Genomic DNA, 14,060 nt, shown 5'->3' with positions numbered 1-14,060 from the left:
TTGATTTGTTTTGCTGCTCCAACTTTGCTGATAATCTTTTGTCCTTGAACATCAGTACCAATTACAAGATTTTCAGTTTTATTTTCACATGCAATTTATAACTTGGTTTGGCGCATCAGAGTCATCTGGCACTAAATAAGGGAAGACACATGATGGATCAGATTTTTCTAACAAAAAGTAATTTATAAAGAACTAAAACAAAAAAGAAATTCAACTGATAAGGCTGACAGGAACTGAATTCCAGACCAAAACAAGATCAAATTAATGCTACAGAAATCAAAACTCATCTGAATGGCAGGATGAGCATGGCTATTATTATATGAGGCAGTGGCCAGCTACCTCTACTTCACTGATGGTCCCCAGCTCCAGTTAATGTAAAACGTAGAGAGTTTTAGATAAAGGACCCGTGCGTAGCAACCTAACAAAAACCAGTGCCATGTTTAGATGACTAAATTACGAGTTTTGATTTGCATATGATGCTTGCATCTTTTGAAGAGAGCCATGTGGTATATCTAGACATACTCCCAGACCAGCCAACCATTTTATTTAACCCGAGAAGGGACATTGCGATTGACTGCTTTTTTTTCAGCTACACCCACACACACACACACACACAGCAATACACCCAGTGTCCTGTCAGATCCGGCTTTAACTGATTCTTTGCTTTGCCACGAATAAAACAGGGTATATAGGGATACACCCTGTTTCCATCCTTTCGCACAACTTTCATTTCAATTCCATTTAGATGCTCCAGTCTATTCATGTAGAAAATAACACTGTTGACATCAAGAAGCTATAGAGATTTTAACTGCATGCTTAGTTTTGAGCAAAAATACTTCACAATGTCTTATTTGGTGTGTAAGTTCACACAGAATACCAATGAAAAGTAAATGCCACCAAAACTTCAGTGTCAGGACTAGACTACTGCCGTGTGTGTTGCTCTCCACTGACGCATCTGGCATACAGGCAAGTCCAGATCAGTCAGTTCTATTAAATTGGTCTTAGAGATGTGGACTTTCCGCAGAAAACACAGAATGGAAAACATGCAGTTTATAATGAGTAAAAATGTATGCCTGTTTGAGACCGATATCGTGATGTCTCCTTTTACTCACCTTTCCAGTGCTTTTGTTTTTACGGTGACTTTATAGTGCAGCTGGTCAGCAAAGATATCCCTGATGTTCAGCTGGTGGCCATCTTTAAACAGGGCAGTGAGTGGGTCAGTCACATACAGGGTGGTTTTCTTTTGGCTTTCAATCACCTCCAGCTTGAAGTCAGGTTTGCCTATCTCAGCTGTGGAGAAGGGAGGGAGACTGTCACCTGTGCATGTACACCACTGTATCACTCATGGAAGTTACCATTTTAATTATGTTAGAGGCCAAAAAATTGTGAGCATTGACAACGCTGAAGCCATTTTTAGATATGACAGGTAAAGTGAGCAGTATTGGCTACAGAGTTTACCCATAGTCTGACTTTCAAACATGCACAACACAACAGGAGGTTCTCTGCACAGACATTTTCACAACAGCAACACACACACAAACACTCTCTCTCACAGTGCTTTCACATTGAACGGAAGCGTATTGCATTCACTTGAAAAAAAAAAAACTCTGTTTATAATGCATGTCTAAATCAATATTTTTTCAGTTTTTCTGACTTTTTTTTCTATTTTTTGGAGTAATTTTTCTTCTGTTTTTTGGACTATTTTTTTTTTCTGCGTTTAGAGAGCATTTGAAACAATAGACGCTTTCATTCCTTTATTGAGAGCTAGATGTAATGGAAACAAACATGACCTGCTTGTTTAGTTTAATCAAGTTTTACTTTGATCTGGGTTTAAGACACTGGGAGATAGTCCTGTCTTTAAGTCATACAGATGGTATTATCATTAGTTTGTCGAATCTACGCAGGCACCTGAGGACTTTGCGGTTGCTCAGAAGGAAAGCCCATTCAGATCTGCTGAGATGGGGCATGTATGTGCGGGCAGGAGTCACCATAGGTCCATGGGAGTCACTTGCAGGTTGGAGGCTCCGAGGGAGTTCGAAGTATCTCGATAATTCAGAAATTCAGAAAAAAAACTACTCCGAAAAACAGATAAGAATTACTGTGAAAAACAGAAAAAAAAAATTTGTCAGAAAAACAGAAAAAAATATTCAAAAAAACAAACAAAAAAATAAATTACTCAGAAAAAACTGTTGTTTTTTTTTTTCAAGTGAATGCAATACACTTCCGTAGAATTCTCCTGAAATTATACTAGGAGGCCAGGAGGAGAAAGTCTGCAAAAACTGGGGAGCGTCTCACTTGGACATCTGCATTCACACATGCACCTCCTCTGGCAAATATACTGAGAAACTGCTGAGTTCGGTGCATGTCAGAAAGCAGCTTGAGAAAGACAGAGCTGAGCTGCAACAAGAGGTCATTCAGAAGGACCGTAGCACTGACGGGCTCTGGGACAATTTAACAGCTGTTATTTCCAACACGTTTTGTCAATTAGAAAAAAGTCTTCACGAGTGTAGCAGAAGAACGTACTGTCTTTGTAGGGGCAGAACCATGGTGTGCTGGTGTGAGGGGACTCAATGAGGTCAGTGGTGGCCCCCCTCGGGGTTTCGGACAGGACGTCAGCTGTGTAGTAGGCGTTCAGGTCAGTCAGAGAGCTGGACAGATCACACACTGTTTCTGTGGTCCGGATACAGTGAGGAGTCCTCTGATTGTTCCCTGAAACCCTGTAAAATTTGACAAGTTTCATATGGACATGAATGATGGATGAAAATAGTCTTATTTAGTCTATAATAGACACCAGATGAGCAAATCAAATCAAATCAAATCAAATCAAAGTTTATTGTCACATGCACCAAATAACTTAGCGTCATCAGAGCAGTGAAATTCTTGTGACATGGCAGGCAACATCTACGCAGTAGACGGGAAATACAAGATAAAAAATAAAAATAAAAGATAAAAAATAAAAATTTAAAAATTTGAAAAAAAAAAAAAAAATATATATAATAACATATGACATATAACATAGTAACATATAACATTTAACATAACACATTTAACATAATATTTAACATTAACCTAGTAAATAACATTTAACATAACATTTAACATATAACCTAGTGACATATAACATTTAACATAACATTTAACATTTAACATACAACATAGTAACAACATATAACTTTTAACATATAACATAGTACAACAGTTTAAATTTGAATTTAAATGAAGGGCTAGCAGCAGTTTACAGGGTGAAGGAGTGCGGGATATTAAATTAAGTATTAAATTAAATAATATATGTGTAGTAAGTGTAGTTGTATGAATGAGGGAGCAGAATGTACATGGTGATGTGACTGTTCAGTGGGTCAGTGTTGCTGGTTCAGAAACCTTACGGCCTGGGGGAAAAAGCTGTTTGTGAGTCTGGTAGTCCGTGCTCGGATGCTCCGGTAACGTCTTCCAGACGGCAGCAGTGTGAGGATTCCATAGCCTGGGTGGCTGTGGTCCTTTATGATGTTCCGTGCTTTTCTCAGGCATCTTGTGTTGTAGATGCCTTGCACGGAAGGGAGATGGCAGCCGATGATACGCTCCGCTGTCTTCACCACCCTCTGCAGGGCCTTACGATCAGCAATAAATTAGGTCTTAAGTCTGCCTAGTCTGGGTCTCATTTATAACGCATACAGTCAGAAATAAATAATTTATTATCTGTGCAAAATAACATTGATGTGAATATACTGTGGAACAATGAGCTGAAAGAGCTGTTTGCAGCTGTTGGCATTTGTTAATTCTATTTGATTGTTCCATAGGTGAGCTGTATAGGGGACTGTCACACAGTGATAGGGCCTTAGTGCCATAAGTTTTAAACTATTAAAGGCCCAGTGTGTAAGATTTAAGTGAAAGGGAACTATTATTTAATGTAGAATAATTCTCATGTTTTCACTAGTTTATTTCATCTAAAACCCTGTTTAGGCCCCTGACCAGCTAGAGGGCTGAAATCCAAGTGACAACTCATGTAGCGTTGATAAGAAATTCCCTCAAGCATTCCAAGTTACCAGATATAATGAAATTCCCTACTGACAGTCCTAACATATCACATTCACAGTGACGTTACTCTGACCTTTAACTTCGAAGGGAATAAAATTCTTCATCTTTGAATTGAAGTTAATATTTTTACCAAGTTTGACGACATTCCCATGAGCTGATCTTTAGATATCAATTTAAGGAAAAATATTTACATGCTTTGTGAGAACACTGTGACATTTGGCTACCAAAATGAAACCCAAATTCATATGAATGTTTGTGCCAAATGTGAAAGAATTCCCTGAAGGCCTTTCGGATATATCGCATTTACAAGGCAAGTAGTGTGCTTTGTGAGGTCCTAGTGACCTTGCCATTTGATCTTTGACAACTGAATTCTATTCAAGTCATCATTGAGTCCAAATGAATGTTTGTGCCACATGTAATGATATTTCCTTTGGACAATCCTGATAAATTGTATTCAAAACAATGCAAAGTCATGTGAGCTTGACCTTTTGACCTTTGACTAACATAACGTAGTTGTACATGAGATATCGCATTCACATGAATTGGCAAGACAGATGGATGGACAACCTGAAAACGTAATGCCTCTGGCCATACTGAATGTGAAAATGGTAAAGAAAGAAATATAGCAATACATGATAAATAATTTGTTCCATGTTCTTTTATTTTACATGGATGATTTCTTGACAAAACAAGCCAACTTTATAAATGTGAACTGAGTGTCAGAAATTAACATGACATTCATAGCATCTGCAAACAATTTTTCCCCACAAATTTCTGTAACTTTCTGAGAATCTACATCACAGTATATTGTAAAATATCATGTTTCAATACTCTCCTTATTGATGGAACCTCAGTGATGTCTACTGTCCCTGGCTCAGACACTCTCTCAAGCATCTACAGTACATGTCAAGAAAGGCAATGGTAACATTAAAATAACATTTGATATCTACAATTCAGTTGAACTATTATAGTTTCAGATATTTCTTTCTGTAAGTTCAATTCAGCATCTGCAGATGGACTCATTAGTACACGTCACCTGATTGACATGCACAAATGAGCAAAGAACATAGGAGAATCTGTGTTCTTATAACTCAAAGCCCCCTCCCACTAAGCATGCAAAGGTAAAGTAAAGTTGTTTACATGTTCTGTGGATGACCCCCCCCCCGTGAGATCCCAGTTGTTTGATCCCAATCAGAGATACAACGAGATACCATAAAGTTGTGGTTTCTCGAGGCCATAAAACTCAAGTCTCTTAAGCCACCATCGTAAACATTAAAGTTGCCCTTTTAGATTAACAATTTGGTCAACCATTTGGTCAGTCCTCGACATACAGTACATGTCTGCTCATGCAATTATACATACACAAATGTAACATTTCCATTACAGTGCTAAAAGTGTTATAGCTGAGCAGGGATCAGTGAGGATGAGGTCGTATTTAAAGGGACCGCTTTGGTGAGAGAATGGGCTGTGATTGGTGAGTGACTGATGAGCACCCATGAACCTATCGTTAGCTGAGCACATGACTCTGTGTCCTGCATGAACTAACACAATGCTTCATTAGTCACTATTTAAGTTCAGGATTTCCACAATGACATTCTCACTTTAAACTTAATTTAAGGTATCTCGAATTGAGGCAAATTAAAGCTGACCTTGAATTATGATCAGTCACAATCAAATTGTCATATATCACAAATCATAAACTGGATTTATTTTCATAATTAATTATGGATAAAATTACAAGGCATGTTGCAGAAATCTGGAATGGATATCTATATCATTGAGCATTGTAACAAGTTACATTGTACAAGTACATGTTCTACTGAATAAGGGATCAGCCACTTGCTATCTGTAATACAAACAGCCATCATCAGGAACATCAGAGATATCATAGTTAATAATCATCCCAAGGTACTTGTAGTTCTCTACAATGTCTACCACATGTCCCTTGATGATAGTATTCTAAGAGTTTGAGGACTGATGCCTAAAACTCATGTCCTTGGTTTTTGTCACATTTAGTAGTAAAAATGCACAGTCACACCACTACAGATTCACAATCCACAATGGGACCATGGTTGTTCTCATCTGCATGGAGGAAACTGACTGTCACAGAGTCATCAGCAAATTTGAAAAGTAATCTGTTGTCATGCCAGCTGCGGCAGTCATCAGTATACACATTATAGAGGGGAGGTGAAAGGACACAGGAGGAGACCCTGTGGATGATGACAATGTGTCTTACATGCATTACTTTCTGCGTCAGTTGCCAGTTGCAGCTCGAGGCATGTATCCAAAATTATCTTTTCCAGGCACTATACTGATACTGTAGTCACTACAAGTTACGCACGTTCCAGTTTGCCTGGGGGACATTTAAAACAAACCAGTCTACAACACAATAAAAATCACATGAAAATCAACCTCCCTCCTCATCTTTTCATATTTTTTTCTCCTCAATTTTTTAATGTGGATTTAGAATTTGATACTGAGCATAGCCGTGAAATTGCCCCCCCCAAATAGAAATGGTACAAGTTGTCAAATAAATGTTATCTACATAAATCCCCACAGATTTCAAAAACATTCTCAGAACACAGTTAACATCACAGTATATTGTAAGGTATCACATATTTTATTACTCACCTTATTGATGGAACCTCAACCATATTTACTGTCCCTGGCTCAGACTCTCTCTCAAGCATCTACAGTAGGTGTTTTCATTCCCAAAACACAGGCTCTCTTGTGGTTCCAAGAGTCTGTAAGAGTAGAACAGGAGGTAGAGCATTCAGCTACCAGGCAGACAACTTCTGTGCATTTACGGTTAAACTTAAAACATTCCTTTTTGATAAAGCCTTGCTGGATCAGGTGAGTCCTGAACCATCCCTTAAGCTGCTATAGGTCTAGACTGCAGGGGAAACTCCCATCATCCACAGAGCACTTCTCCACTTCTCTCTGTCTCTCTGCCCCCCCCCCCCACCCCACACTCATTTATTTTTTTTAATAAATGTCAAAAACTATGTTATTGACGTGTCTCTTTTCTCCCATAGTCCCTCTCTCTCTTTCTCTCTCTCATTGCAGATACCTCTGACTCCAGAACTGAAGGAGAACAACTATTATTATTATTATTATTAACAACAATATTTAATTAATTATTATATTAATTGTTGCTGCTATCATTGATAATCAATAACTTCTTTACACTGTTATTGTTTACATTTTAACTAGTAAGAGCTGATACCAGATGATCCAGGCAGATGATCGTCCACATTGAGCCTGGTTCTGCTAGAGGTTTCTCCCTGTAAGTGAGGGAGTTTTTACTCTTCACAGTCACCAAAGTCTGCTCATTGTGGGAACTGTTAGGTTTCTTTATATTAAACAAGATTTGAAGGTCTTGACCTTCTATGTAAAGTTCCTTGAGATAATGTATATTATGATTTGGCGCTATACAAATAAAATTGAATTGAATTGAATAGGTGATGGGATAATAATAACAATAATTAATTGAGCAGTAGTATTGCAATATATTCAGTAAACTGTACAGAAATAATATGTTTTTTTTCTTTCATGAACATATTTTCCATTTCATATTATGCACTTACCAACCTTTAACTGTGGGCTGAGTGTCATAAAATTAACAACACATTCATAGCATCTGCAAACAATACTATATAACAACATTCAAGCATACTATCTATATAACAACAGATCTTAACTGTGTTTGTTCTCAAGTGTGGGGTGTTTTATACATTTTTAATAACATTATACGGATCACATTATAGCGTGACATATTTCTGGTTGAGGACAGGAGGAAATTACTGCAGTAAAGTGTGAAAGATGGGTAAAGAAGAGTTGAAGTGGAGTATAAAATGACCGTGGTATTAATGATAAACTAATCACATGAGGGATCGTCTCAGTTGTTAATTTGGAAAAAGGGAAACTCTAATAAAGTTATTGCATTACCTGAAAGGTTTCACAATGTAACTTGATGCGAATCCCCTTGCGAGTCTGCTATTGATCCGAAAAGTCTGAATCTGTGAATGTCTTTCACACTTTCCTTCAGTCACTTTCCTCTTGTCAATCGTTCCTGCTTCAGCTCACCGGTCGTAGCCAGAGGTGTGTTCCATCCAGGGCCGAAGGTGATGTTGCTTACTGCGGGGTTAACCCCCTTCACTTCCACCAATTGGAAAACAACACACGGGAGCTCCGCATCATATCAACTCCTTACGCTATAATGTAATCCATATAACGTTATTAAAAATTAAAAAACAAAAAAGATCTTACCAGCCTATACACCTCTCCTACACAGGGGAAGACCACGCCTCCACGACACACACTTTCATCAGAAATGAAACTTATCTCTCTCTCTCTCTCGAGTGTCTGTGTGTGTCGGGTCAGATCAAGGTGATCAGCGGGACCTTTCATGTGACACCTGCATTTAGAGACGCGGTCTTTCAGTCGCCTGCAAAGACCCCCTCCTTTGCGCTTACCGCTCTGAACGCTGTCTCTGTCCACGCGCACAGTATGGAAGCCCTTGATGGTGGTGTTTTCGTCGGGAACATCCTGGTGCAGCCATGTCTCCGTAAAGCATATTAAACTACACTCACGATACTCCTTCTGACTTTGGACCAGTGCAGTCAGCTCGTCCATCTTATTCCCCAGCGATCTCACGTTTCCCATGACAATGGAGGGAAGACTCGCCTTTTCCTCCGTAGTTTTTTGCGTCCTCTGCATCCCCTGTGTGTCCGTATCAAGATTTCAGCAGGAATATCATTGTCCATGGTCACCGAAGGTCGCTTGCTCTCTCCAACTCCACGCAGGGAAAGACCGCGTCTCTAAATGCAGGAGTCGCGTGAAAGGTCCCGCTGACCACCTTGATCTGACCCGACGCGCGCGCACACACACACACACACACACACACACACACACACACACACACACACACACCCACACACACACACACACACACACACACACACACACACACGTGAGAGAGAGATAAGTTTCATTTGTGTGTGTCGTGGAGGCGTTGTCTTTCCCTGTGTGGCAGGAAAGGTGCAAAGGTAAGATCTTTCTTGTTTTAAATTTTTAATAACGTTATACGGCTAGAAGGCAGCAGGGGCAGACAGGTCCCTTTCAGGTAATGCAATAACTTTATTACAGTTTCCCTTTTTCCAAATTAACAACTGAGACGATCCCTCATGCGATTAGTTTATCATTACTACCACGGCCATTTTGTACGCTACTTCAACTCTTCTTTTATGGGGTGCAGTTTGTTAAGCAGCTCACGCTGAAAATAACAGCAACATTTTGTCACATTTAGCTTCAAACCATGTTTAAAAAACTTGTGTGGATTTTTGAGAGTCACTTTTGCACATTTACAACAATATTTGTCAACTTAGAGATATTTTAAATATTTAAATCCAAATGTTAAATCTAAATGTTAAATCTAAATGTTTCGGGTGAAACTAAATATTTAACTAATATGCAAATTCAAATGCCGGTAACAGGAAGTACCAAAATAAAAGCTCGAGGAGGTCAGAGTGTGTTTATAGTGGTAAATAACGAATAAAACCCATCTTATCCGGGGAAATGGACTCTTGGACATGGAATATCGTGTTAATAACTACATAAAATAACAAACACGTTTGGAGAAACTTTATTTGAAGAGTACTTTGAGTTTTTAGTGTCACTTTTATGAAGACGATTCACGATATTCCATGTCCACAAGTGTTTATTTGTATAGCAGAGAGACAGAGAGAAGTGCTCTGTGGATGATGGGAGTTTCCCCAGCAGTCTAGACCTATAGCAGCTTAAGGGGTGGTTCAGGACTCACCTGATCCAGCCAGGCTTTATCAAAAAGGAATGTTTTAAGTTTAACCGTAAATGCACAGAAGTTGTCTGCCTGGTAGCTGAATGCTCTACCTCCTCTTCTATTCTTACAGACTCTTGGAACCACAAGAGAGCCTGTGTTTTGGGAATGAAAACACCTACTGTAGATGCTTGAGAGAGAGTCTGAGCCAGGGACAGTAAATATGGTTGAGGTTCCATCAATAAGGTGAGTAATTAAAAATGTGATACCTTATAATATACTGTGATGTAAACTGTGTTCTGAGAATGTTTTTGAAATCTGTGGGGATTTATGTAGGTAACATAAGTTTGACAACTTGTACCATTTCTATTCGGGAGCCAATTTCATGGCTATGCTCAGTATCAAATTCTAAATCCACATCAAAAAATTGAGGAATAAAAAAATATGAAAAGATGAGGAGGGCGGTTGATTTTCATGTGATGTTAACTGTGTTGTAGACTGGTTTGTTTTAAATGTCCCCAGGCAAAATGGAACGTACGTAACCTGTAGTGACTACAGTACCAGTATAGTGCCTGGAAAAGATAATTTTGGATACATGCATGATACCTCAAGCTGCAACTGACAACTAACACAGAAAGTGAGGGTAAACAAATGCACCTAAGAGACACTGTCATCATTCACAGGGTCTTCTCCTGATCTTTGCACTCTGTAATGTGTATACTGATGACTGCCGCAGCTGGCATGACAACAGATTACTTTTCAAATTTGCTGATGACTCTGTGACAGTAAGTCTCCTCAGAGAGATATACTTAACACCTTTCGTCAAAAAGTGACAGTTTTACGACTTTGAACTTTTACCTAGTGAGGTCACGAGAAGAGAGGGGGGGGGGGGGGGGGGGGGGGGGGTGATAAGAGGAGGGGGGTTTAGGAAGTGGGGGGTCATAAAAAAAAAAAAAAAATAGATAAAGTGAGGGGGAATAAAAACCAGATACGGGGTGAGATCAGAGAGCGCGCTTTGCTGCACGAGAACTCAGTATGTAAACATCCAAAGAATAACAACAGGCGTGATTGTATGGCTCCTCTCTCTCACAGACAGAGGCCCAAATGATGCAGAAAAATAAAAAACTAAATGGGTAAAACAGGAACAAGGATCCAAGTTGACTTTCTATGGCTTTGACTATCTCAGATTTGGTCAAGCTTGTCAGGGTGTGTTATCACAGATCAAAAATGTTATGACTTTTTATTTTAAGGCTGGAGGTTCCCTATCTATCTATCTATCTATCTATCACAAACTGAACTAAATTCTCAAACACTTCCTGTGTGCTCAAAAGTCCTGTTCGTTTAATAGAGTCTAGAGCTCTAACTACTACCACAAACTAAATCCTCCAGGCTGCTCGTTTACCAGCCAGCTCATAGTATGTAATGTGTAAATCAGACAGTGTTAGAGTTTAAAAAAAAAAAAAATATTTACACTATGTAGCTAGGCTTGCAGTTCCAGTCTTTATGGTATCAAAGCTTATCATATCCTAGACCTGACACTGTTTGATGCACAGAGCTACAGTATCTTCTCATGTGAGTGACGTTGCTGCAAACTAGTACTTTTCCAAAGCTGTCCGTGATAATGTGGGGTGCAGTGTCATACTGTGCACTTCGAGTATTCTCAAAATAAATCCACTCAATTTACCAAAAAAATCTGATGAGCCATCAAATGCACTCATCAAACAGAATCAGAACAAGAGATTGATGTATACACAATGTATTTGTATCAGACAAACTGAAAGGACATTTTGTTACTTTCTAAATATTAAACTCTAAAACATTACACAGCCTTTTATCACTATACTTTGCTCTTAATTTCATATTGTTTCAAATAATTGTATATTTTATTTTCAGATATGTTGAACTGTTTTCTATTATTATTATTAACAACATTTTTTTTTGTGCTAATTAAACTCATGGATCTTGTGAAAGATCATGCTGATTACAGATAACCCCCTTCTGATGTATGTAGCAAAGGGCCAGGAGTGATTAGGCAGCCAACTAGTGTGGGAAAAGCGGTGACTCACAGGTTATGCAACTGAAAATCACCTGAAGTAGTGGTTTGAATATGATTATATATGTTATCTAAATGAATGGGACCTTTAGTCTGAGTTATTCTTTGACCCTAAATAATAATAAACCAAGGGCATGGGAGTGCCTAATCAATGATTAACTTATTTTAATTTTACTTTTACTTTAAAATTGATCCTTGAATACAACTTTTGTTCCAGGTGAAGACTCAGGTACAGTTTAAGCTAATTAATTGATTTTTATAAGGACATAGATTTTTGTCTGTGAGCACTGGATGTGTGCTAATTGTTATCTCGGGTTTTCAATGAAACCTTATTAAACAATTGGACAAATGAAGTCTTATATTTATGTAACCCAGATCTCCTGGGCCTGAGTTCGTAAACACAAAAAAAAATGAATATGATCTCAGAAGAATATTTGAAACGAATCTTATCTTTTGTTTAAATTCCTCTAATTAATATTAAAGACCACCACAACTGTATTTTAAAAGTCAAAACCTTCACAGGTGTTTATTTACAATAGGAAATAAATGAAAAGGCTGTGAATTCCTCTCAGGAAGTAAAATATTTACAAAACAAAATAAATGCACAAAATAAAATATAGGGTCTCTTTAAATTGTTTAAACTGTTCCTTTGACTTCTCAATTTACCCTTTAATTCACTGGTTAAATAAAATCTTTACCTTTCACAGGTCTCTGAATAAAAACAAACACAATTCCTATCAACTGTAAATTAACTCACAAACATCACATGTGGGCCCACTTCAGAAATGATCAACTTGAAACTTAGTTGCAGGCCTGTAGTGATGCTCGGGTGCGGTGAGGCCTGAAAACTGAGTGGCCACTTCACTCAATCAAGAGCATAAAATAAAAGCACGTGCATTGTCATATCAGTTCGATACTCACAGGTCCAAAACGAGGAGCAATGGGGCAACGACAGTCACAGAAAGGGGTGATGGCAGTCACAATCCGAACACAGGCAGCACACACAGTGGCGAAAATCCAGGGAAGAATAAAACAGCAGGGTCCATCCACCAGCAACCATCTCAGTTTCTCTCTCTCTTCACAGACGTCCGTCTCCTTTAATTACATGAACTCTTTTGAGCCATAATATCATCACGCTAAATCGTACTGACTTAACGTTAGCCCGTTTTAGCATTGAAAACAACAGTGCTAAAGCTAAGATATACAGACACATTTCAACCTTTAGAATTGGCTCTCCTACAACTGAACCAGAACCCCTCCCCTCCCACTCCTCCCCCTCCTGCATTCTGGAAGGTCCCAGCAGCTGCTTTGGTAAATTTCACTGTTGACTTAATAACATACTTTCAGTAAAAATGTAAATGTGCCTTGATTTGTTCATGTAAGTGCATTTAGCAATTAAAAATTCAGAAAGTTAGCAAACACATGCACATGCAGAATATAAATGTCCATTAGAAATGTAAAATAACGTGGGATCTGTCACATGTTTAATGTCACATTTAAAGTAAATGGCGGTAAGTTGTCCTGATCATGGGAAGCTATGGTGGAGGGGTAGAGCGGTTACCAGAAGGGTAGCAGTTCAATCCCCAGTTTGCCTCATCTGCATGCTGAAGTGTCCTTGAATAGAAAAAAAAAGTTCTGCTAATAGACGCACTGTATGAATGTGTGTGAACGACAATGAATGGCAAACTGTAGTGTAAAGCGCTCTGAGTGGTCATCAAGATTAGAAAAGCTCTATATGAATACAAACCATTTACCATCACTTGTCATCCTCTCCCTGTCAGAGGCCGGAGAGAAGTGAGGAAAGGCATGGGCACAATAAAGATAGGCATGCTGCAGATCATTGCAACCAACCTCCACCACCATGGTAGTCAATAATTACCATCTCTCCTGAAGTACTGTGGTTTCATTTCTGTCCGGGTGTATTTGTCAACCTAAATGAGCTGAAACCAACACCAAGGTTACTGGCAGCATTGCTTGCACACAGCAACACAGCCATTCACCCAATCAAGTTTACCTGGGTTTTAGTCAAGGTATATATGCTTCAGTGGGATACAGCTGACAGGCCTAATGGTCAATTCCTTTTGAATTGACCAATTGACCTTAGGAACAAATCATTTAACCAGTACTTCACATACTGCGAAGTAACACTATGAACTGAAAAACATTAGATGCACAAGT

The sequence above is a fragment of the Paralichthys olivaceus genome, chromosome 6, assembly GCF_024713975.1.
Source record: "Paralichthys olivaceus isolate ysfri-2021 chromosome 6, ASM2471397v2, whole genome shotgun sequence".
Lineage (NCBI taxonomy): Eukaryota > Metazoa > Chordata > Actinopteri > Pleuronectiformes > Paralichthyidae > Paralichthys > Paralichthys olivaceus.
This window is presented reverse-complemented; position numbering follows the sequence as displayed.